At 44.5% G+C, this 20,611-nt stretch overlaps 1 protein-coding gene across 1 annotated transcript in view; it reads right to left on the reverse strand.

Moving 5' to 3' along the window:
* Positions 1-465: 465 nt before the first annotated feature.
* The window catches only part of LOC307211921 (uncharacterized protein), a 340,964-nt gene continuing 320,818 nt past the window's right edge, over positions 466-20,611 (reverse strand). The window contains exon 6 of the transcript XR_013836594.1: positions 466-2,313. The gene's annotated coding sequence lies outside the window, so the exon portion shown is untranslated. The remainder of the gene's footprint in view (positions 2,314-20,611) is intronic.

Genomic DNA, 20,611 nt, shown 5'->3' on the forward strand with positions numbered 1-20,611 from the left:
CTGTGTGGAACCCAGTTCCACTACTGATTGATTGATTGTGTGACTGCAGAAATGGATAAAAGCCCCCCATCCGAACAATGACTGTCATCAGTGCAGGTAAGAAAGAAAGAAAAAATTAGTTTTTATCATCTATAATACTGTCTTATTTATTCTATAGTACAATACATTATTGCTTTCGTTTTATAGATCAATGGTCTCGTTGGATAGTAAAATTCATGTTAAATTGTTGTTTTAGGGGTTGTTTTTAAAAGTCTGGAATGGATTAATTCATTTTGCATTACTTTCTATGGGAAAGTGTGCCTTGGTTTTGGAACACTTTGGTTTTAGAACGGACTTCCGGAACGGATTAAGTTTGAGAACCAAGGTAACACTGTATAGTCAAATGACATCACAGATACACACACAAACACACATAAAAAGAGGGAGTTATCTTTACTTTATTTTGTTTATTAAATTTGTATACCGCCCTTAATCAAAAGATCACTGGGCAGTTCACGACATAAAAATACAAAGACACAAAATACATAATAAAGAAAAGAAAAGCAATAACCCCCTCCCACAAGAGGACCTCACCTCTTATTCCCATGAGTGCTAAGCTTGTAAGAAGCTTGAACTCTCCAAACCATTCTAGGAGAACCCACAAAGCTATTTTATTCAAACACAAACACAGCCGATACTAAGGCATAACATGTATGGACAACATAAGAACTCTAACCTATGGTTGGCCTACAGTAAGATTTCCCCACTTCTGTCCTTCCCTTCATTACGTTCCTCATTCTTTTAGATTTTAAGTGTCTTGGAATCAGGCACCTAACCTTTTATGAAGCATGAAAGGCACATTGTTACATGTATATTGATGTCACTGCAATAATAGCAGCATCGGCCAACTATTTTAACTACACAACAGTTAACTGAACATGCGGAACATACCATTGTTAGTGAAATGGTTTTGGGAATCAGCAGGCTTGTTGGAACCCCGAGAGTGAGAGGAGTACAAAATAAAAATTGGAATGTTCTGGAAGAGGGTCTTAGTGGCTGGGTTCCTGAGCAGGAGCACTCCAGACTGCAACATTTTGTTGCAGATTCTGTTTGTACTGTTCCATTGCTGAAACTTAGCAGGTCTGGCCCCTGCACGCTGCCTGTACAGGATACTTGTCTGGGAACCACATGCAAGCAGCTGAGAGTGGGGGAGTCTGAGCTCAATAAATACATTCCTGGTGGCCGTCTCCCTTTGTCTGGGAGTGATCATGCAGAAAAGCTCTAAAATAAAGGGTAGATGACCTCTCAAGTTTGCTTTATGTCTTACACTTTCCTGTGTGGACATTAATCTTTGTGCGGAAAAGGACATGTATTTTGAAATATGTGATGTTATGTTGTGGGGGGGAATGAAGTGTATTTTTCACGGCAGCTATACAGATCAGGCAGACCGAGACGACTGGTGGGGAGAAAAGGTTTTTAAAAACATGGCTTTTTTACATCCCGAAGCTGTTTGGGGCCATTCTGAACTGATAGGATTGTAAATAAGTAAATATTTGAAGAAGTACTCAAGGTACTTAGAGATAAGTATTTTTAAAACCTTGCAATGAGATCCCTTTGCTCAATTGGTTAATGATGCATTGGCTAAGTTGACTACAGTGAAATTTTACTTGAGTGCTAAGTCTTAAGGCATTAATGACAGGCGTTGCTCTTTCGAAGCTCTGGCATATAACATGTTGCTATTTAAGAACAGAGATGTGTGAGATGGCATTTTCCATTTTTCATACAGGTGTCTTTCTGTTGTCACTGTTGAGTTTCCATCCCCTCAGCTCTGCCTGAAAGATTGTGAACTGTTATCTGCATGACAAGATGATGGAGGTTTCCCCAAAACTGCTCTTTTAGAGATAACACATCTCAGTGCTTCCACCTACACAGCAAAAAGAGATTTCCTGGGGTGTAGGTGTCTCTCACAGGGCTCCAACGCTTCTCTCTCTCTCTCTTGTACAAAGTCTATTCTTTTATACTGTATCTTATGTGCACACGCACACAAACTTCAGTTTCGCAAGAGAAAAGAAGTGCAAGGCTTCTTTTATCAGCTGACTGGTAATGCTTTATCGTTTATACAAAATAAAAGCAAAAATAGCAGAGGGGTCTTGCTGGCATTTGAAATCTTCTGGCTTACTAGAACTGAGTTACTGTTTCTATATATTTTTTCTGTTCATAGATTTCTTCAGTTTGGTGCCTTTTGACGATTTTGATCTCTGGGTGTTTTCTGCTGTAGGTTTTGGTAACAGCAACCTGCTGTATGCCTGTTGTCTGGCCCTGAGGAGGGATGTTCTGTAGAAAGAAAGAAAGAAAACCAACAAAAATTATTGGGTGGGGCGGGTGGGCGAAACTTCGGTTTCTAAATAGATCTCTTGTTATGGCTTAGTTTACGTTATTCGGTTTCCTGGTCATAAGAGCTCCGCTGTAGATTCTGTGGGTGTTTTAGGGTGTAAGCGTGCATAGAAAGTGTGGGGAGAGCAAGGAATTGTATGTCAAACAGCAAGAACCTAAATACAAATAGCGCAACATACATAAAGTTTATTTGATGAAATAAAATATTTTAATGCTTTACTGCAGTTTTACTGGTCCCTGCAGTCACAGCAGGTGCTGTGATTCCCCAGCAGTCTGACTTCACTCCATTGTCTCTTGAGACAGACAGGTGCCAACAACAACAACAAAACCCAGCAGTAAGATGATGAAAATAAAAATTGCTAGGGAAATGAGGTTCATCAGCAGATGAAAGCAAGGAAGGCATTTAAGACACGTCTGAGGAACCTGTTCCCCTCTGTATCTTGTTAGGCTTCCATCAGCACCACCCAGCACAGCCAAATATTAAAGACGATGGGATCTGTAGTCTAGCAGCACAGGTCCCCCACCCCTGATTGAGATGAGGCAGGACAACCAATCAGTCCACTCAGTCACCACCCACCTTACCTTGGATGGCAGGGTCACCTGGAAAAAGTTTCAGATTATGATCTTAACAGACAGGCAGATTTGCATGACCACAAGCTGCCCTTTAGTACAGAAGTGCATGTGGTGTCGCTCTAATGCTCTTTTCCTTATCTCTCTGTGATGCGCACGGGGTGCTTTCTGCAGCCGCAGAGAACCATTAGGTCAGACTGAAAATGTGCAGGGCAGTAGCCAAAGGGTAAGTTTCAGCTCTCGGTGAAGTCCCGAGGGCTAGCAGGCTAAAATCCGAAGTGATGTGGAAATGACCTGTGTCCAGGCTCTTTAAACCAGCCAATAAACCTTTATTCCTTCCAGCTTAATGGAACTCCATATTTATTTATGTTTATTAAACGATCAGACTTTTCCAGTGGTGAGAGCTCCCAGGCATGCTGCCAACCCTCTTATGATAACACGGCAGCGAGCGGCCAACAGTATTAAATACTTTCCTATACTGATAGCACGTTGTCAATTCATCCAGCGGTGGCATTAAATTATCGCAGACGTGAGCGTATGCTGACAGAAGCATGAAATAGTCATGCAAATGAACTCGGCCAGCCAGAGAATCAAAGCAACAGGAGGAGGAGGAGAAAAAAGGAAGAAACCACCCACCCACTCCAAGCACGCTTGCCATCCTTCCTCAAATCATAACTTTTGCAGTGCCACAAACCAGTCCAGTAGAAACATTGCTGGTGTTGTTTTTAATTGTGACCGATGGACTTCAGTTCCTAGATTCCAAGGGCAAACTTCTAAGCTGTGTGTGTCAAAACAATTGTATTACAAGCGACATACAAATAGTACATTTTCAGGGAAATTGAGGTGATAGCATAGAAGAATTCCCTGTAATATATACTGCTACAATCTCCTCTTCTTCATCTTTGTTTCTTGCTTTGGTCCCTTGATGAAGCTGGTTCTGCAGCACCTTTGATCTGTACTCCAAAAAACTACCGTATTTTTCGCTCTATAAGATGCACCAGACCACAAGACGCACCTACTTTTTGGAGGAGGAAAACAAGAAAAAAAATATTCTGAATCTCAGAAGCTAGAACAGCAAGAGGGATCACTGTGCAGTGAAAGCAGCAATCCCTCTTGCTGTTCTGGCTTCTGTGATAGCTGCACAGCCTGCATTCGCTCCATAAGACGCACACACATTTCCCCTTACTTTTTAGGAGGGAAAAAGTGAGTCTTATAGAGCAAAAAATACAGTAGTTCCATCAGTGCTGCTGTTTATGTGTGATTTATTGGAGGGATTTATGGGATCAATCGAGCCACCCAGACAGGACTTTGGGACAGAAGCCCAGGGGCTCTGAACACAACAAGACTATCTTAGCACGTTTTGAAGCTGGTGAACACATTGCTCTCTAAAGAATGACTGCCCTTGTAAGCCCAGAGTCCAAAATTACCCAGTTGCACCATTAAAGGGATAGCACCCATGACGAAGATCTTTTCTTCTTCACGAGGTGTTGTAGAATTGTTTGAAACTTTTTATTCAGTATGTGAAGGGATGCTCTCTGTTGTTCTTGTCTTGCTCTGGAGGTGCTTCACAGAGGCATCTTGCTGGTCCTTAGAAACAGGATGCTGACCTAGATAGGCTCCTGGTCTAGCAGGATACTTATGTATAGGTAGAGATGTATTTATAGGTGTCTCCATGTAGTTAATAATAATTATTATTATTCCATTATTTATACCCCGCCCATCTGGCTGGGTTTCCCCAGCTACTCTGGGCGGCTCCCAACAAAGGACTAAAAACAGAATAGAACTTCAAACATTAAAAACTTCCCTAAACAGGGCTGCCTTCAGATGTCTTCTAAAAGTCAGATTTATTTCCTTGACATCTGATGGAAGGGCGTTCCACAGGGCGGGCGCCTGTTCCTGGCTTCCTGTAACCTCACTTCTCACAGGGAGGGAACCACCAGAAAGCCATCAGATGGGGTGGAGACACTCCTTCAGGTATACTGGGCTCTTTAAAAAGCAAGACAAACAATGCAAGGCAACCTCTCTGTATGCCAAGGGTGGCTAAGTAATGGCCCTACAGATGTTGTTAAGACTCCCAACTTACCAACTATCAGGGATGGTGGGAACTGTAAGACAGCAACATCCTGAAAAGCTCAGTTGATTAGAGCATGGTGCTGATACCATCAAGGGACAGCTGCATATTCATTCCTGCATTGCAGGGGTTGGGCTAGTATGATCCTCAGGGTCCCTTCCAGCTCTATGTTTCTATGATCTAGAGGGCCACAGGAACATAAGTATCTGCCTTATACTTGGCCAGACCAGTGGTCCATCTAGCTCAGTATTGTCTACATTGACTGGCAAGAGTTCTCTAAGGTGCAACGTCCTTTGCAACCCCACCTGGAGATGCCCGGGATTGAATTTGGGACCTTCTGCATGCAAAGAAGATGCCCTGGACCACTGAGCTGCAGGTCTTCTGCTCGTGAGCTCGTGTGCTCAGTTTCACTACTCCCTTGGCTTTTCTGGAACTAGGGGAAGCAGTTGCTATGTGAAATTAGGAAAACTGAGTGCGTAAGGCTATTTCTCTCACATCCAGACCTCCTCCTCCTCCCCACCACGTCATTTTGCTTGTATAGTTGTCAAGCTGCCAAAGCTGGATTGAGGTTACTGCCGCAGGAGCAGTAAAGGAGGAAGTTGCTCTGGTACTTTGCAGAAATAATTGTCTGCGCGCACACACAGTCAGACATCGCCTTCTTTCTCAGCTCCCATTGTGATCCTGCAAAGCAAGCCTCAGCAACCACCCCTCCCCCCTTGGTATGTTCCTCTCTCTTAAGCCGGCCTTTACCTACCTGTTTTGGACCACAACTGCCATCAGCCCCAGCTATCATGGAGACTTTAAAAACCCCTGCAACTCTTCACTTGGCACAATAAAGAATATAGAGGGTAATTCCTTTTGAAATACAATTCAAGTTGTATTTAATTCTGCAGAATTAACGCTGCAGATGTTCTATTTAAGTGCAGGCTTAGTTTGTTTCCTTTTAAAAATCAATAAAATATATGTATGATGATTTTTTTATATATTAAAAAATGAAACGGGGGAAGAGAATACAGAGGGGACCTCTAAGGAGATCACTCTAGAACTAAGGTTGCATGTGGCATCTGGTTGGCCACTATGAGAACATGATTGTGAATTAGATGGGCTACTGGCCTGATCCAGCAGGCTCTGATTAGTATTACAGAATCATACTCTTGTAGAGTTGGAAAGGACCCCAAACAATCCAGTTGTTGTTGTTTAGTCATTTAGTCGTGTCCGACTCTTTGTGACCCCATGGACCAGAGCACGCCAGGCACTCCTGTCTTCCACTGCCTCCCGCAGTTTGGTCAAACTCATGCTGGTAGCTTTGAGAACACTGTCCAACAATCTCGTCCTCTGTCATCCCCTTCTCCTTGTGCCCTCCATCTTTCCCAACATCAGGGTGTTTTCCAGGGAGTCTTCTCTTCTCATGAGGTGGCCAAAGTATCGCAGTCTCAGCTTCAGGATCCGTCCTTCCAGTGAGCACTCAGGGCTGATTTCCTTAAGAATGGATGTGTTTGATCTTCTTGCAGTCCATGGGGCTCAGGAGTTAGCAACTGTTGGCATGTACCAGTCTCTGGTTAAAAATCTCCAATGAAGGAAAGTCCACCAACTTCCCCATTCCACTGTCGCCCATTCCACTGTTGGAGAGCTCTTACCACCGGAAAGTTATTTCTTATGTTTAATTGGAATCTCCGTTCTTGTAATTTGAATCCATAGGTTTGGGTCCTACTGTCTGGAGCAGCAGAAAGCAAGCGTGCCCCATCTTCCATGTGACAGCCCTTTAGATATTTGAAGATGGCTATCATATCACTTCTCAGTCTCCTCACAAGGCTTGGTTTCCAGACTCTTGATCATCTCGGTTGTCTTCCTCTGCACGTGTTCTTATGTTCTTTTTTCAGTGAGAAGGCCTCTCCCTCTTAATCTCACAAGTGTGTAGTGGTTAGAATGCCATTTAGCTCAGAGAAGCCTCAGGGCTCTTTCTCAACCGGGGCTAAAAAGTACCACTGTATATAGTGCTACAAAACAGCACATAGCATCACTGTACACTCAAAAGCTTTGGTTATCCGAAGAAAATCCCCTTAAAAAAAAATAATCAAGGTTCACTAACAATTTTTGAAAGCATTGCAGGTGCTGCTTTGGCTTTGTGTTGAAAACATCTGCATGTTTTAAAAGATGGCATTTCTCAAAGACTTCTTTGGTCTACTGCTGCAGTGCCTTAAAGGTCAAACTGCAAAAACAGGATTCAGCCTAAGCTTGCATTTGGTGCATGTGGCTTAGACTGATTCTTATCTGCATAGATAAGCTTGAGAGGTTTTTTTGTTGGGTGATACAGCACAATGGGTTGGAGAGGCATGAGCCACTTGCTTTTCTGCATGGTGTTATCGCTCAGAATGAAATCTGTGTAGCTTTCGAAACGTGTGTTTATGGTATGGTCCATTGTTGACAACAGCACGCTGGTTTTGGCCTTTAGGCAACCCGAAAGAGGCCACCAATACAATTTGAAGACCTGGGATAAAGCCACCTTCCGTTTCCCAAGAGAGAGAGAAAGAGAGAGTTTGTCTTCTGTGAAAGATAAGATCTAGCATGCACAGCTCAAAGAAAGGGCAAGGAAGTTCAGTCAAGATACTCGAGCAGTTGTTGGAGAATTCCAACTGTAGCAGGAACCCCCCACCCCAATCATTCAGTTTGTACAAACTTCACACACACTACATACGCTACGTTTCTGTTATAAATTCATAGAAAATCAACCATACATCGGTTTTGCACTGTTCCACTTTTATTTTACTCCATGAAGGAAGGACTACAAAATGGGGAAGGTTTGATACAGGGCAGCCATAATCCCTTCACCATCCCAGCACATCCACAGGAGCCCTGCCCAGTTGCTATGCCAACCCTGATGGTCCTAGACAGAAGACAATCAAGATCACAAAGAACTTGCATATGGGAGTGGATTCAGCATGGACTGAAACAAAGGACAATGATCACATTTTCCCTCTAGGGGCAGGAAACTGCCAACTCCCCTTTGACTCCTGGAAGTGACTCATGGGGAAGGGGAAAGGGGGAACCAGCCAGGTGACAAGACACTCAGGTTAGCAACCGCAACTCCTCCCTCAACCCCTCCTTTCTGTAATGTATGCATGATGTTTCTGGGGGTGGGCTTGACCTAGAGGAGGGGAATTTCAAAAGTTTTTATAAGGTCTTGCACACCATTTTTCTGTGTCTTTCCTCTCACCTGCAAGTGAGGGGAGCACCCTGTTGCAACAGTCAATAAAGGCCAAGCCTACAGGCTGCTGATTTGCTCCAATTTACTCTGGTTGGTGTCTTTACTTTTTGTCCAAGGGAGCCCTCGGATTTTTCTGGTAACACTGCAAAATATGACTTAAGGCTGCAGCATGTAAAAAGTACAGTGGTACCTCGGGTTAAGTACTTAATTTGTTCCAGAGGTCCGTTCTTAACCTGAAACTGTTCTTAACCTGAAGCACCACTCTAGCTAATGGGGCCTCCTGCTGCTGCCGTGCCGCTGGAGCACAATTTCTGTTCTCATCCTGAAGCAAAGTTCTTAACCTGAAGCATTATTTCTGGGTTAGCGGAGTCTGTAACCTGAAGCGTATGTAACCTGAAGCTTATGTAACCCGAGGTACCACTGTACTGAAACTGGATTTATGCAAACAACAGGTGAAATGGGGAAACAGTTCCTGGCGTTTCCCAGTATTCACTGTCTCTGAAGGTATAGAAGAGCATAAGAAGACTCTGCTGGGTCAGGCCAATGCCTATCCAGCCCAGCATCCTGTTCTCACAGTGATCAGCACAAGAGCATTCTCTCCTCCTGTGGTTTGCCGAAACAGGTATTCAGAAGTACTGCTGCCTCCAGCTGTTGGAGGCACAGCACCGCCATCACGCCTAATAGGCATTGGTAGCCCTTTCCTCCATGAATTTGTCTAATCTTCTTTTAAAGCCAGCTAGGTCAGTGGCCGTCACTACCTCCGATGGGATCAACTTCCACAGAGCCTAGGACTTGCCAATCAGAAGGTTGGCGGTTCGAATCCCCGCGACGGGGTGAGCTCCCGTTGCTCGGTCCCAGCTCCTGCCAACCTAGCAGTTCGAAAGCACATCAGAATGCAAGTAGATAAATAGGTACCACTCCAGCAGGAAGGTAAATGGCATTTCCGTGTGCTGCTCTGGTTCGCCAGAAGCGGCTTAGTCATGCTGGCCACATGACCCGGAAGCTGTGCTCCAGCTCCCTCGGCCAATAAAGCGAGATGAGCACTGCAATAAAGCGAGGTCAGCAATAAAGCAATAAAGCGAGGTCAGCAACGACTGGACCTAATGGTTAGGGGTCCCTTTCCCTTTCCCTTTAGGTTGGTGGCCATCACTACCTCCTATGGGATCGAGTTCCACAGTCTAACTATGCGCTGTGCGAAGAAGCACTTTCTTTTATCTTTTGGCTGTATATATGTGTGTCTGTAGATCAGGAGTGGAAAGCTTTTCCTATGAAAGGCTGTTGGTAAGAGTCGATCAGTGGCTATGACCGTTTGGCAGAGGCAGACAGTTTACAGCATTGCATAGCTCCCCGCTCTATTCAATAGCCCTCCCCATTTCTCTCCCGCACATAAATGCACACTTTGAGGACCACTCTCAGGTTCCCCACCTGAAGCGCAGACAGATAAATAGAGATGCACATGAAAAACTATAAGCTGCCCCACCCCCACAAGCCTGAGGCCACCATTTTAGAGAAAGATTTGTACAGGTGAATAAGCCACCTCATATCTTTCTATGTGCAATCACCAGCACTGTGCAAGTAGCCCAGCATGCGATTCTGGAAAGTGCCAATCAGCTGTTATGCAGATGGACTCCCATCTTCCCTCCCCAGTTTCAAACCACCAATAGACACAAATCTCTGACCACATCCAGCTGGTGCATTGGGTAGGGAAATTGCATTCCAAGCATCTATTCACATGCACCATTCCCCTATTATCTAGCTGGCCTGATTCCATATATGTGAGCCTTCATACATACACCTGGATTGTAGGGGTATCTTGCGGGAAGCTGATCATCCATTACTAATCTCCATACACAGGACCCCCTGAGCAGCTGCTGGAAAATCCCAGTGTTCCTAGGAGCGTAGTCTATAAATCCTTTCCCTAATGCAGGGGTGAGGAGCCTCAGGCAAATGCAACCCCTCCATGCCTCTTTTATCAGGCCCTCAAAACCCTCCCCAAGCCACTGGCCCTATTTTGCACCGTGTTTTTGCTCGACTGAACGTAAAGGTAAAGGGACCCCTGACCATTAGGTCCAGTCGTGACCAACTCTGGGGTTGCGGCGCTCATCTCGCTTTATTGGCCGAGGGAGCTGGCGACAAGCTTCCGGGTCATGTGGCCAGCATGACTAAGCCGCTTCTGGCGAACCAGAGCAGAGCACGGAAACGCCGTTTACCTTCCCACCGGAGTGGTACCTATTTATCTACTTGCACTTTGATGTGCTTTCGAACTGCTAGGTTGGCAGGAGCAGGGACCGAGCAACGGGAGCTCACCCTGCTGCAGGGATTCGAACTGCGAACCTTCTGATTGGCAAGTCCTAGGCTCTGTGGTTTAACCCACAGCGCCACCTGCTTCCCAATCTGCCTGACTGAAATGTGCCCTCAAATTCTGATAAGCTGTTTTGATTGCCTGGGTGGAGGATGAAGATGGGCATGTGGTGGAGGAACTAGCCTACTGTACGAAAATAAACTGTACATTCCTCGCTCCACGCACCCTTGCTTCTGGCCCTGCCCTCCACTGACATGTGGCCCCAGAAGATGGCACAAAACACAGCCCTCAGATTGGAAAATTGTTCCCCACCTGTTCTGTAATGTAAGCAGTATATAAAATTCGAGCCCATACTCTCTATCAAGAGTTGAGGCTTGGATTTTTTAAAAAATGAACAAATGGTAAAGTAAGAGAGGAAAGTGAGGGAGGGGGGTAACTGTGTCCAGGCCAGTTGCAGCGAAAGTAGTTTTCTGCTATTTAATTATGATGAATAATGGCTAGATAGGGAAATGGTTTCCTCTTAGATCACTTTCTCTTCTAGTCGTGATCACCTAATATTCCCATGGCAACTCTGGAGAAATATGGAAAGTAATATTAAGGAAAGCATTAAGTGTTAGTTTCTTTTAATGTTATGTGGCAGCTGGAAACAGAAAGTAGAAGTCACATGATCAGCCTACTCTCTAAAGACTGGTGACACACTCCGAGGATCGTTGCTTGTGATATTAAGAAAAACCGAACAAATCCTAGAACAAGCAGAAAGAATCACCTGGTAGCACTTTTCACACTTTTGTAATGGAAGTTCTATGCGTGGCCCAAAGCCCTGCCAAGCGTGGGTGTTAGACTTCATGCACACAGCAAGGACAACGGGGAACCTCCGAAAAGCCTGGGACTGTAGCATGGTCATGGACAGTGTAAAATTGTCACCGTTTCCTTGAGCGCGGTGAGAACTTGAAGTCTCTCTCAGTCCCTGCCTGCACTATGCATTTAAAGTAGTACCATACCACTTTAAACAGTTACGGCTTCCCCCATGGAATCCTGGGTGCCGTGGGTGCTTCAGCACCCACAATAATATACTTGTGGGGCTGAGCCCCCATGAAATCAATGGGCAAAGTTGAAGCTCTTCATTGCGGGCACCCACAGTCTTCAGCGCAAGATGGCACCTATGCTGGGTACTGTAGTTTGTGAAGCGTGATGAGAGTTGTATAGAAGTCCCATAGTTCCTGGGGAAAGAAGGGACTGCCTGTTAAACCACTATGAGAACTGTAATTCTGTGAGGGGAATAGCAAGTCTCCTAGCAACTCTCAGCACCCTGAAGCCATGACTGTTTGAAGTGACACAATACTGCTTTAAATGTCTAGTACAGATGGGGCCTTAGTCCCTGTGACATGGCTTCCGCCAAAGATGTCTGGGAGCTATAGTTTGTCAGCTGTGCCCCTCCAGGGCACGATTTTGGTTTCATGTGCGGAGGCACGGAACGTAATGCCCACGTAAATTGGGAGTTGCCTGTATTGCTTTTTCATATGCATTCTGCTTAACAATACGCATGTTTACACAGACATCAGACCCACTGTGTTCAGTGGGGCTTAACTTCCCCAGGGTCTTGCAACCTTTTTGGGCCAGCGCTACAAGTACATTAGGAATTCTGAGAAAATGCTGTGGGTGCAAGTCACAAAATGGCTGCTGTGGAAGCATGGCATATTACAAAATGGCTACCTTGGTGGAGTGGCACAACACAAAGAAGCTGCCACATCCAAAAGACAGGACCCCAAAAGGGTGTGGACATGCTTCCCCTGATCGGTTGCCCCATATCTGTATGGGGAAACATGCCGATATCAACCACCACCATGGTCACGTAGTGAGGTGTTCTTTTTCATGTGGGAAGGAAGTTAACAGGAACCGTGAATACAGTGGTCAACATGGAAAGGTAAATCTACTTCTGTACTCATGTGCGAAAGTCATTCCCAGGTTGGGTCCGAATTTTAGAAAAGTTTTCTTTTAAGTTGATGAGTTACAGGCTTTGTGACACCTTCCTTCACAAATGGAACAATAAGATGTTTTAGAATGTCAACACTACAGCTCTGAGAAGACAGAAAGAGTCGCTTGGGGAATCCTCAGCTTCTAAAGTTTCATTTGACATGATCGCTTGGGCGAGCCTATGTCCAAAGGGAACAGTTCTAATTGGCCAATAGTCCTGTGCTTCGCTTTGAAATCTGATCATACATGTCAAGACACAGCCATTTACAACTCCATAGCTGCTTTGAAGGCCAGCCTTGTGGCAGTTTCATTAGATGGGATTTAGAAAAATACAACACTGAGTTCTTTGACATGGTGTCTACCAGAAGCTTGGCGAAAACAGCTGTGGTCTAGCACAATTCCCAGAGTACTCAGCTCACCCACCTCCCCTCTCTGTAATTGACACTGTGAATCCTACAACGTCTGCTAGCTATGACACGCAATCCTCCGCCCCTCCAAAATGTCTTGGAGGGTCAGGCTAATGTGACAACTAGCCAGAGAAAGACTGATAAGGTGTCATTGGACGGCCTCATGGTAAAGGCGGATATGTCTGCCATCTCAAATGATGACTGGATTCTCACGTACATGGATTTTAATAGGAAGAAATACAAAGACAGGCTAGAAGACTCATGCTGACTGTTTGGAATTGTTAAAATCCTAATAAACTCACATCTAGAACTAATCACAATACTTAGGTTTGATCCTGCACTGCCTCCCACAACCTGTTGCCCTCCATATGCTGTTGGACTACAACTCCCATCACCCCAGACCATTGGTCATGTTGGTTAGGGCTGATGGGAATTGTAGTAAAATAAATAAATAAAGGGGTGCAGAAGGTTGATCTAAAACTTCATATATATTATCTCAATAATCCTGTGACATCCAAAGCTGCCTTCTGCAACCATTACGTCCATATCACCAGCCTTGTTTATTGTGACTGGCAGTGGCTTGGTCTGTGGCATCTGTTGCGTTGAGCTACTTCGATTGCTTTTGTTTGATTTGCTCATTGCAAACAGCTGAAAGCCTGTAAATTTTGATAATAAACCTGATTTGCAATGGGGGTTGAATACTTTCAGTTGCAACTGTATGTACCCAGAATAAACAACAGGAGTTGATCTAGACTCCATATCATACTACAAGGCTCAATTATTATAAGTTGTTGTTGTTGTTTAGTCGTTTAGTCGTGTCCGACTCTTCATGACCCCATGGACCAGAGCACACCAGGCACTCCTGTCTTCCACTGCCTCCCACAGTTTGGTCAAACTCATGCTGGTAGCTTCGAGAACACTGTCCAACCATCTCGTCCTCGGTCGTCCCCTTCTCCTTGTGCCCTCCATCTTTCCCAACATCAGGGTCTTTTCCAGGGAATCTTCTCTTCTCATGAGGTGGCCACAGTATTGGAGCCTCAGCTTCAGGATCTGTCCTTCCAGTGAGCACTCAGGGCTGATTTCCTTCAGAATGGATAGGTTTGATCTTCTTGCAGTCCATGGGACTCAGGAGTTAGCAACTGATGGCATGTACCTTGGGTCCAATTAAGACCCTGGAGGATTACCTCCCCTCCAAATAGACAAACAAAGAGCATGGATGAGTGGCCTCTCTGGACTTTGCAGGGAAATCCTATTCATGTCTATGCCAAAGTAAGTCCTATGGATTTCAGTGGGACTTGTAGTTTACCCCCATGGAGCAAAAATCCCCAATACCCTCCTTCTTCTTTGGTGATCACTCGTAGCCAAGTAAGATTGTCTTCTATAAACACAGTTTTAACAATGAATCCATAAGTCACTGTGGAGGCCAATTCTGGACCCACACGTCCTTCCACAGTGGGGACATTGGTTTCCAGGCGGGAGTTGATCATGGTGTGGATTTGCCAAGCGTGCCTTCCTCTTAGCACATTTCTCTCTTTCATCCTGAGTTTGAGCGTCTTCAAAGCCATGACACCTTTGGCAAAGGCTGTTATCCAATTGGAGCGCTCACAGGCCAGTGTTTCCCAATTGCTGGTGTTTATACTTCATTTTTTAAAATTTGCCTTGAGACAGTCTTTAAACCTCTTTTGTTGACCACCAGCATTACACTTTACATTTTTAAGTTGGGAATAGAGTAGTTGCTTTGGAAGAATAGTTGCTTAAACACACACACACACCACACACCAGTCTAGGAGTTTATATAGAAGCTGCAGGATCCACCTCTTCCTGGCTGTCATCCAAGCTTGATCAGAGTAACAGTTTCCACGCACTTCCCTCTCCTCTCAAACAGCCTCATGTGTTGGAAGTGACTGTGAAGTTCTTGACCGGCTTGCCATCTCCTCTGCTCCTGTGGCCCTAGAAGAAATGAGAGGGGGTTGTCTGAGAGACAGCCAGGAACCCAGGCAGCTGATCTGTGAACCTTTGGGCCTGAGGCAGGGAGGTTCGGACCCAGGGTTGAACCCTGACAGGTTTGCACCTAACACCCCATTATTATTATTATTATTATTATTATTATTATTATTATTACTATCTCCCGCTTTCATGGGATTCACCTTTCCCACAAAAGGTGAGGCATTTGGGACCACTTTGAGGTGGGTGGAGGCAAATATTTTATTTGGGGAGGGCTTGCTGAGAGGCAGCAGAGGGTTTGCCTTTTTTAAAAATGAGGGGGGGAACTACCGCACCCTGGAAACAGCAGCCCAACTACATGGCAATCTCTTCAAAATCCTTTTTGATGTAATATGCTGTTAAAGATATGGGTGAGGGGGATTCCCCCTAAACATCATCATCATCATCATCATCATTATTATTAATAATAATAATAACCCGCCACTCTGGGTGGCTTACAGCATATATAAAAACATCAAACATTAAAACCTTCACATAGGAAAATGTATTTGTATCACTGTAGTATTTACTGAAAACTGTCCTTTTGTGAAGGTGCTGTGGATCCGGGGAGTGGGATCCTCCTAAACTCTAGGAATGAATAAATGCAAGGATGTTGATTAAGTGGGGTATGGATTAAGACACAAACTGCAGAGCTGTGCCAGACAGGAAATTCCTGGCCTGTTTTGTGCAAACCAGCCTGGCCAAGCTAGGGCCGTTAAGCGTATAACAGAGGGCCACTTAGGCTCATTGCCAATGCAAAAGAACCCCCTGCTCTGAAGTGTGAAGAGGCACAGAGGTTTGAAGGCTTGCCAAGGTGATGGGGTGTGTTTCTCAGCAGGGCTTTTCTGGGAAGGAGAAGGAGGAAGAGGAATCTTTGAGAGAGGCAAGTTAAATTAATGGAATATGCTGAAATGGCAAAATTGACAATGAAATTAAGAGGGGGAGGTGACAATGAATTTAAAGAAGATTGGAAGGACTTTATTGCATATATACAGAAGCAATGTACACAGGTTAATACATTAGCAGGATTCTAGAACTAGTTGTAATGACATTATGAATGGACAATGAGTAATATCAACGGTTTTTCAATTACATTGGACATGCAGTGTGATGCTATAAAACAGAACCAGGGAAGGGATTAGAGGCAGTCTATTTTAATAGATATGGTTATGAATTTGTATTGTTGTTGTTTTATTTTTGTTATTTTTGGAAAATTAATAAAATATTATTTTTTAAAAATCCTGGAGAGAGGCAGACTTCCTCCATGGGGAATGAAGGTGTAAATAGGTAACTAAACCATATTTCTTAAAGCACAGTGGTCTCCACCTTGTCTTCTGTTCTCCAAAGGGGCACAGACCCTGTGTGTGTGCCAGGGACACCATGGGCTCTTGCCACCATTTGGCAGACACCCAGCTTTTGTAACATTACATAGTTCAGTTGGTTAAGAACATAAGACTCTTAAGATTAGGGTTGTGGGTTCGTGCCCCACATTGGGCAAAAGTTTCCTGCATTGCAGGGGGATGGACCAGATGACCCTTACGTCTAACTCTACAATTCTATGATTCTAATATCATTCCCACTGGAGCATTTTGCCACAGCACAGGGCTGTTGTTTGTAGATCTACCACTGCAACGACAGTGGGTGTTTTGTTTTCTTAGCAGTCACTCTCTGGGCGGTAAATAAATAACAACAGAACAGAGAGAAACCACGGAGGTCAAGAACAAGCCACTATGCACTATCAAACCATATTCATGTGAGCGGAAGATAACAGTGCAAAAAGAGCTGACCTTTGACATTCTTCACATTCGTCACCTTACAGTGGAGATTGTCGTGACACATCTATAAAAAGCTTGGCCTACATGTGAAGGGAAATCCATACGGAAACACACACACACACACTGCCTCTTTCCAAAGTATTAAGCCTCATTCGCGCCACCCCAAACTTCATATTTTCTCACCCACCTGAAAATAACTCATTTATTTGACATATTTTTGTTCCACCCGTCTCCCTAAATCGGGTAAAAACTCGATAAGCTGAATATTTCAGCCCAGGATTAATTTTGGGCCTGTAGGGCAATGGTGGCTGGTGCCCATTTGAGACTGTTAGGGTGGAAGTTGGGAAGACCAACAGTAGGTGGAGCCAGAGCCAATGACAGACAGCGCCAAATATTTCTAGTTTTGTCTCCCTCCCCCCTTCCCCCTGCTAAGTTTTATGAGGAGGAGGAAAAAGCTGATGAGAGCTCTACTCCCTTGGGTCCCCATATTTTGCTGGACTACAACTCCCATCATCCACAGCTCGCAGGACCAGTGGTCAGGGATGATGGGAGTTGTAGTCCAACAACACCTGGGGGCCCAAGGTTGAGAAAGGCTGCCCTAGACCAATTGTAAGCAGAAAAGCAGGCAGGTGGAGACTGGCTTAGGGCAGAATGAGGTCGGTGAGGCAGTGCTCCACTTGCCCTCCACTGCTAGTGTCTGTGAGCCCGAAAACCCTTTCAGGGCTGGGTCAAGAGACAGCTAGGAAAATCTAACATGTGATGCTTCTACTCATTCAGATGGAAATATCCCAGGATCATCATTTCAAGGTCCACCTTGCCGTTGAACAAAGTTGTTGTTTTTGTCACACTGGGTAAAGTCCAGTTTCAGTCATGTGGTTTCTGAGATGCCATTTCAAAATAAACATTTGACTTCATATCTGAATTAATTTCCAGTAGAGACAAGGACAGCATCAGAATGGATTTGTTCCAAGAGAATAGCTGACCTAAGTCACCATGGAAGAATGTGGTTGGAGGGAAGGAAGGTATTTTGACAGAGGAGCACTGGTTCGACTCATTGCAAATAGATTGCAGATGTGGAGAGATGGCGGTGACCTTCTCTTGCTGTTTTCTGCTCCTAAAATTAAATCGGAGGGAAAGTTTGTAACCACCACAACCACTAACACCACTTCAGACAAAGGTCTTGTTCTCACTGAGGTGTTAAGCATGTGACTAGATTGTGTCACGGCAGACTGCTGAAGGGGCTTACTTGGTCAAATGCTTATCCGTACAAAAAGTTCATTCCACATGAAACAAAAGATATTAGGGAGAAGGCAGTCTGGCCTACACTTCATCCCTGATCTGCTGGTTTTCTAGGTGCAGACAGGGGCCTATTTGGCATGGAGGATGCAAAACAGGTTGTTAGTGCTTGTTTTGTTCACATTATTTATTTTTTAAAAATCTGTTCCAATTCTTTCTCGCAACGAAACACAAAGCAGCTCACACACAGCAATAAAAACAGAATAAAACAAATGGAATCCCATCTCTGGAAGGGCTTTAAAGGTTAAATCCAGCACCTTGAATTGAGCTCCAAAACAAATCAGCAGTCAATGCAAATCATGTAGAAATGGTGAGATGGAACTAAATTGCCTAGCTAGCTCCCATCAACATTGTGGTTTCAGTGCTTTGCGCTAATTGAAATTTCTGAACACTTCATGGGCAACCCTCTTTAAATAACTCAGGTTTTCTAGGTCATTCAGTTGAAATAAGGCTGCAATCCCATAACTACTTATGAGGGTGTGAGCCCTACTGAATTTAACAGGACTTAATTCTGAGTGGATGTGAATAGGATTGCAGTGTAGGAGGACCTTCTTGATACCTTGATTTCTTCTTTGGGCACCCAAAAGTGTAGCGGAGACAGGGCAAGCAATGAAGGAATACACAATTTCATACAAGTTCAACATAAAGTCATTTCATTTATTGTTAGTTTTGTTATGATTATCATCAGCTATTTTAGACCACCCTCTTAGACCACACAGTCCATTTTTTTGCCAGGCCACATGTGTATCATATGGTGCTGTAGTATTATTATTATTATTATAATATTTATTTTACACCCTTCAACCTAAGGTCTCAGAAAGGTTCACAGCAATTTAAAATTGTTGTTGTTTAGTCGTTTAGTCGTGTCCGACTCTTCATGACCCCATGGACCAGAGCACGCCAGGCCCTCCTGTCTTCCACTGCCTCCCGCAGTTTGGTCAAACTCATGCTGGTACCTTCGAGAACACTGTCCAACCATCTCGTCCTCTGTCACCCCCTTCTCCTTGTGCCCTCAGTCTTTCCCAATATCAGGGTCTTTTCCAGAGAGTCTTCTCTTCTCATGAGGTGGCCAAAGTATTGGAACCTCAGCTTCACAATATGTCCTTCCAGTGAGCACTCAGGACTGATTTCCTTCAGAATGGATAGGTTTGATCTTCTTGCAGCCCATGGGACTCTCAAGAGTCTCCTCCAACACCATAATTCAAAAGCATTAATTCTTTGGCAATCAGCCTTCTTTATGGTCCAGCTCTCACTTCCATACATCACTACTGGGAAAACCATAGCTTTAACTATACGGACCTTTGTTGGCAAGGTGATGTCTCTGCTTTTTAAGATGCTGTCTAGGTTTGTCATTGATTTCCTCCCAAGAAGCAGGCATCTTTTAATTTCATGACCACTGTCAATTTAAAATACAACAATAAAAAAATAGTTTAGAACTCTTAAATTACTTCTCAAGAACAGGGTGAACCCCCAAAATATACTTCTCAATGACCAGGGAAAAGAGCATAAAATGAAAACAGTATAGCAAAGGTTCCAGATGCACCTCTCTGAGAAGGGAGTTCTACAACTTAGGGGCTGCCACAGAGAATGCCCTCTCCTGAGCTGCTGCCACCCATAGTTTCTGAGCGTCGTGGACAAACAAGAAGGCCCCTTCTGCTGATCTTAGCACCCAAGAAAATCTTGTGAAAGAGGCCTTTCAGATATTTGAGGCCTATTTGAGCACCTTGATTTGGACTTAGAAACCAACTGGCAACTGTGTCCAGTTCTGGGCACCACAGTTCAAGAAGGACACGGACAAACTGGAACGTGTCCAGAGGAGGGCAACCAAAATGGTCAAAGGCCTGGAAACGATGCCTTATGAAGAACGGCTAAGGGAGCTGGGCATGTTTAGCCTGGAGAAGAGGAGGTTAAGGGGTGATATGATAGCCATGTTCAAATATATAAAAGGATGTCACATAGAGGAGGGAGAAAGGTTGTTTTCTGCTGCTCCAGAGAAGCGGACACGGAGCAATGGTTCCAAACTACAAGAAAAAAGATTCCACCTAAACATTAGGAAGAACTTCCTGACAGTAAGAGCTGTTTGACAGTGGAATTTGCTGCCAAGGAGTGTGGTGGAGTCTCCTTCTTTGGAGGTCTTTAAGCAGAGGCTTGACAACCATATGTCAGGAGTGCTCTGATGGTGTTTCCTGCTTGGCAGGGGGTTGGACTCGATGGCCCTTGTGGTCTCTTCCAACTCTATGATTCTATGATTCTATGAAACCAACTGGCAACCAGCACAGCTGTTTTAAAACAGAGGGATGTGAGCTTGAAATGGAACCTCAACCAGAAATCTGGCTGCTGCACTTTGGGCCAGTTGAAACTTCCAAGTCACCTTCAAGGGCAGCTCCATGTAGAGCGCATTTCAGTAACCCACTCTGGAATATTGTTGAGCACATCATGCAAACCCCAACCATTTCTCTTTGTAATGTGTGAGTTGGGATCTAAGTAGCGGGGACAATGATAACTCACAGATTGAATATTGTAGACTGTACTTCTAAGTTTGAAAAACTAGCAACTAGCTCTAGTTTATATAATCTGTTATTCTCCTTTTGAGTTTCAGTCCTTCTTGTATGAGGAACAGCTACTATATGTCAGCAGGTTAAGAAGTAGCCACTG

Source organism: Podarcis cretensis, assembly GCF_951804945.1.
Source record: "Podarcis cretensis genome assembly, chromosome: 3".
Classification (NCBI taxonomy): Eukaryota; Metazoa; Chordata; class Lepidosauria; order Squamata; family Lacertidae; genus Podarcis; species Podarcis cretensis.